Below are 6000 nucleotides of genomic sequence, written 5' to 3' on the forward strand. Positions count from 1 at the left end.
ACTAAGTTATTTCTAAGATTTCTTCCAGATTTAAAATTCTTCAATTAGATAATAACACATTCTAATAGGCAGGGGATTGCAGGAACACTTTTGGCTTTTAAAGAAATGACCAATTTTCAAGGAAAGAAAATGTGGCTCTTTGGAGCCTTAGTGATTGACAAAAGGATAAATAAACCTGAGGTGCAAAGCAGATGCTCTGTGAAACATAACAACAAAATATTAATTCCAGAATAAAGTGCAGACAGCTTACTCATACTCTCTTGGTTAATCTGAGAGATGCTGCAAGCAAAACAAGTTTTACCATCCAAAATAGGCAATAAACGAAAATAAATTGGAACTACTTTGGACAGGAAAAATAACATGAGCCAACCCAAATTAAACCCTTAAATTTCAAAGGATATGGAAAAGAGTTCATGGAAACCTGATTAAGTAAATCACCTCAATTTTCGTCCAAACAGATCATAGTTAATTACTACATCTGACTTTCTGTAAATATTTTTCTAGAACATGTTTGGTTACTACCCATCAATGATCAGCTACCAAATTGTGCCATGTTGAATCTTCAGTTCTTGATAAAATGGATTATTCATTTAGCTGACTAGTAGATTATCATATTGTATTTGTTACTCTGCCATTTAGATTCCAACACAGGATGCCTGTGAATGCTAAAGACATCTTTTACTTTCAGTTTTTAATTAATTACTTCTTTATTTTAACAAATTTAGCTTGCATTAATTTTGAAAGAATGATCTCTGTCTTAACTGAGAATTACTAGCATACCCTAGCGGTTCATTGGGATTACTTAATATGGATTCGTTTTTCAAATCAATTCTGAAAAATTCCCATCTATTGCATAACCCCTGTGCTCTCTAGCCTATCCTATTGAAACTTTGACTATATGTGTGTTAGATAGTCTCACTCTTTTCTCCATGCCTCTTAATCTTCCGTTTGTATTTTCTTGCTTTGTTTTCCTTTCTGTGCTATATTATGGATATTTAAAAAAAAAAGTCTCGGTTTACTACAGTAATTCTCTCCTCAGTTGTGTCTAATCTGCTATTAAGCCATCTATTAACTTCTAATTTTTTATAGTAGAACATTTTCCATCTAGGCTTCTACATGTTGAGTATATGTGCATATATATATTTTTTTCCCATAGAGAGAGAGCTCATAGCTTTCATCAAATTTTCAAACATTTAAATAACCTAAACTTATGTCACAGTTCCTAACAGTTTTAATATCTCACTAGCAAGACTTTAGCATATCCAGTTTAACTTATTCACTAATCCTTTAGGAGGTTAGGAAAGTGTTCTCTAAGATTTTGCTAATTTGATTAGTTATAAAATGGTATCTCTTTTAAATATGCATTTTGTGGAAATTAATGAGAATTCACAGTGTTTCATATTTGTTTATTAAGTTCCTCTTTGATTAATTATGTATTTGTACCCTTAATAAGGATATCAATAAAACAAAAAATAAAATTTAACCACATATATCATTAATAATTAAAAAAATCAAATATCTAGAAATAAGTCTAACCAGATGTATAGAAGACCTCTACGCAGCAAAGTATACAATTTTATTGAGATAAAGATCAAAATAAATAAAAAGATATATGTTGTGGATTGAATTGTCATTGTTAGCTGCTATTGAATTGGTTCCAACTCATAGTGACCCTATGTACAACAGAATGAAACACTATCTGGTCCTGTGCCATCCTCACAATTGTTGCTATGTTTGAGACCATTGGTCAACCCATCTCATTGAGGGTCTTCCTCTTTTTGCTGATCCTCTACTTTACCAAGCATGATGTCCTTTTCCAGGGATTGGTCCTTCCTGATAACATGTCCAAAGCATGTGAGATGAAATCTTGCCATCCTCACTTCTGAGGAGCATTCTGCACCCAAAAAATATGTGTTGTAAATCCTAACCTCTATGCCTGCAGTTATACTCCCATTTGGGAATGGGTTGTCTTTGTTATGTTAATGAGACAGGATTAGTATAAAATGTGTCTCTAGTTAATTTCTTCTGAGATAAAAAAGAGATGAGCTAAGCAAGCTAGAAGCAGAAATGAGGGAAGATAGATGCCAAGTCACATGAAGATCAACCAGGAGCAAAAGCTCAAAAGAGATAAGGACCTTCCTCTAGAGCAGGTGGAGAAAGAAAGCCTTCCACTAGAGCCTGCACCCTGAATTTGGACTTTTAACCTCCTAAACTATGAGAAAATAAATTTCTGTTTGTTAAAGCCACCCACTTGTGGTATTTCTGTTATAGCAGCACTAGATAACTGTTTTGATTGGAAGATTCAATACTATAAAAAAAATTACTATTCTTCCTAAATTCATGTAGAAATTCAATGCAATCTAACTCAAAATACCAGCAGGTTTGTATTTGGGGGCAGAGTGAAACTTCACAAGCTGATTCTAAAATTTATTTGTAAACAAAAGGCCAATAATGACAACATTTGGAAAAATAAGAGAGTAAGAGTTCCTGTACTTGATATTGAGACTTATTTTCAATCAAAAGCAAGTAAGACACTGTAGACATCTTTATTCGTAAATAGGACAAATATTCACAAATAGACAATTGAACAGATACAGATTCAGAAATATATCATTACCATTGTCTTTGTGGACACCACTTACGACAAAGGTGGCATGGCATAGCAGTTGAAAAGAATTAGTTTTTTCAATAAATGTAGTGGAAACAATTGAATATCCAGTTGAAAAAATATGACATTTGACACCTATGTCACATCATAGAAATAAATCAATTTTAAGTGAATTATAAACTTAAATTTTAAAGGCATCTTACTAAAACCCTCCAGAGTATTGTATAGTAGAATACCTTCATGTTTTCAGTTTTGAAAAAGAGGTCTTTCTTTTATTGTTGTGCTTTAAGTGAAAGTTTACAATTCTAGTCTCTCATACAAAAATTTATACAAACCTTGTTATGTGACCCTAGAGTATACTCTGACTGCACACTCCTTCTTTCCACCCCTGATTTCCCGTGTCCATTCAACCAGCTCCTGGCCCTCTCTGCCTTCTCATCTCGCCTCGCCTCTGGACAGGAGCTGCCCATTTAGTCTCATATATCTACTTGAGCTAAGAAGCACACTCTTCACGAGTATCATTTTATGCCCCATAGTCCAGTCTAATCTTTGTCTGAAGAGTTGGCCTTGGGAATGGTTTTAGTTTTGGGCTAAGAGAGAGTCCAGGGGCCATGTTTTCTGGGGGTCTTCCAGTTTCAATCAAATTATTAAGTCTAGTCTTTTTTACTAGAATTTGAGTTCTGTACCCCACTTTTCTCCTTCTCCATCTCCTTCTCTGTTTTGTTCCCTGTTAGGACGGTCATTGGTGGTAGCCAGGCACCATCTAGTTATTCCGGTCTCAGGCTAATGGAGTCTCTGGTTTATGTGGCCCTTTCTGTCTCTTGGGCTAATACTTTCCTTGTGTCTTTGGTGATCTTCCTTCTCCTTTGCTCCAGGTGGGTTGGGACCAATTGATGCATCTTAGATGGCTTTTAAGACCCCAGATGCCACTCACCAAAGTGGGATGCAGAACAAGAAAAAGAAGTCTTAAACTTGATTCAAAAGTGTTCAGCCATAAAGAAAAGGTTGATAAAACTGTACAATATTAAAAACAGGAAATTCTGTTAATTAAATGGTACATGAGGAGAATGAAAAGATTAGCCACAAAGTGAGAGAAGGTATTTGCAACATATAATCAACAAAAGGCTGCATCCAGAATATACATACGATTCCTACAAATCTGTATGGGAAAGAAACATAACCCAGAAGTAAAAGAGCAAAAGACTTGAACAAAAGAGAAACTGCAAATAACTAATAAACACATACAAATATCATTAACTTTGCTAGCAATCAGGGAACTGGAAATTAAAACCATAGTAAAATAACAATAAATACTCAAAAGATTTCAAAATTAAAAAGATTAATAATACCATGCATTGGCAAACATCCGGAGCCACGGGATCTCTTATAATCTGCTGGTGGAAATGTAAATGGGTGTGCAAAATTCACTAATGTTGAAGTATGTGTATTTCTGAGCCAGCTCTTCTAGTTCTAGATATACACTCAAGAGAAGATGTGCAGGTGGATAAGGGGACATGTGTAAGAATGCACATAACAGCATAATTGGAACAGCACCAACCAGAAATAACCAAAATGTCCCTCAGCAGTAAAATGTGGATAAAAATTGTGACATCTTCTCACATTGCTATTTAGCGATGAAAATGCATGAACTACAGCTACACGCATTACCATGTATTCATCTTACAAATGTAATTCTGCATAGAAAAAGATAATCAGAAAAGAATAATACAGATATTTCCATTATATATACTTTAAACACCTAGAAAAAATTAAACTACAGTGTTTGAGGCTGCATAGTTAGGAGTAAAAGTACAGGGAAAGCAAGGCATTCATTAATCATGCAAGTCAAGAGAGTGGGTTTCATTTCAAGGAGAGGAAGACATTTTATTTGTTTTTTTTGTCTAGTAACTTTTTTAAAAAAATTTTTTCCCATACAAAAATTTATATATACGTTGTTATGTGACTCTACTTGCTCTCTGCATACTGTGACAGCACACTCCTCCTTTCCACCCCTGATTCCCCATGTCCATTCAACCAGCTCCTAACCCTCTCTGCCTTCCCATCTCACCTCCAGACAGAAGCTGCCCGTCTAGTCTCTTTATCTACTTGAGCTAAGAGGTACACTCCCCACGAGTATCACTTTATGTCCCACAGTCCAGTCCAATCCCTGTCTGAAGAGTTGGCCTTGGAAATTGTTTTAGTTCTAGGCTGATAGAGAATCCAGGGGCCATGCTTTCTGGGGTTCCTCCAGTCTCAGTCACACCATTAAGTCTGGTCTTCTTACTAGAATTTGAGTTCTGCACCCCACCTTTCTCCTACTCATCTGGGTCTCTCTGATGTGTTCCGTGTCAGGGCAGTCATTGGTGGTAGCTGGGCACCATCTAGTTTTTCTGGTGTCAGGCTGGTGAAGACTCTGCTTTATGTGGCCCTTTTTGTCTCTTGGGCTAATACTTTCCTTGTGTCTTTGGTGTTCTTCATGCTCCTTTACTGCAGGTGGTTGGGACCAATTGATGCATCTTAGATGGCCGCTTGCAAGCTTTTAAGACCCCAACCACCACTCACCAAAGTAGGATGCAGAACATCTTCTTAATAAGCTTTGTTATGCCAGTTGACCTAGATATCCCCTGAAACCATGGTCCCCAGACCCCTATCCCTGCTACACTATCTCTCAAAATGTTTGATTATATTCAGGGAACTTCTCAGCTTTAGTTTAGTTCAGTTGTGCTGACTTCCCCTGTAGTGTGTGCTGTCCTTCCCTTCACCTAAGATAATTCTTATCTACTATCTAGTTAGTAAATAAACTTCACCCTCCCTCCTCACCCTCGTAACCATCAAAGAACATTTTCTTCTGTGTTTAAACCTTTTCTTAGTTCTTATAATAGTGGTCTTATACAATATTTGTCCTTCTGTGACTGACTAAATTCACTCAGCATAATGACCTCCAGCTTCCTCCATGTTATTAAGATGTTTCACAGCTTCATCGTTGTTCTTTATCATTGGGTAGTATTCCATTGTGTGCATATACCATAATTTGCTTATCCATTCATCTCTTGATGGGCACTTAGGTTGTTTCCATCTTTTTGCTATTGTGAACAGTGCTGCAATGAACATGGGTGTGCATATATCTAGTCATGTGATGGCTCTTATTTCTATAGGCTATATTCCAAGAAGTGGGTTAGCTGGATCGTATGGTACTTCTATTTCTAGCTTTTTAAGAAAGTGTCAAATTGATTTCCAAAGTGGTTGTACCATTTTACATTCGTACCAACAGTGTATAAGTGTTCCAGTCTCTCCACAACCTCTCCAGCATTTGTTATTTTGTGTTTTTTGGATTAATGCTAGCCTTGTTGGGGTGAGATGATATCTCATTGTAGTTTTGATCTGCATTTCTC

The 6000-nt window shown here is 36.2% G+C and overlaps 1 protein-coding gene across 3 annotated transcripts in view; it reads right to left on the minus strand.

Moving 5' to 3' along the window:
- The window catches only part of DPP10 (dipeptidyl peptidase like 10), a 1865365-nt gene that overhangs the window by 1207900 nt on the left and 651465 nt on the right, over positions 1 to 6000 (minus strand). The gene's annotated exons all lie outside the window — the stretch shown is intronic.

The sequence above is a fragment of the Trichechus manatus genome, unplaced genomic scaffold, assembly GCF_000243295.1.
Source record: "Trichechus manatus latirostris isolate Lorelei unplaced genomic scaffold, TriManLat1.0 scaffold00033, whole genome shotgun sequence".
Taxonomy (NCBI): Eukaryota; Metazoa; Chordata; class Mammalia; order Sirenia; family Trichechidae; genus Trichechus; species Trichechus manatus.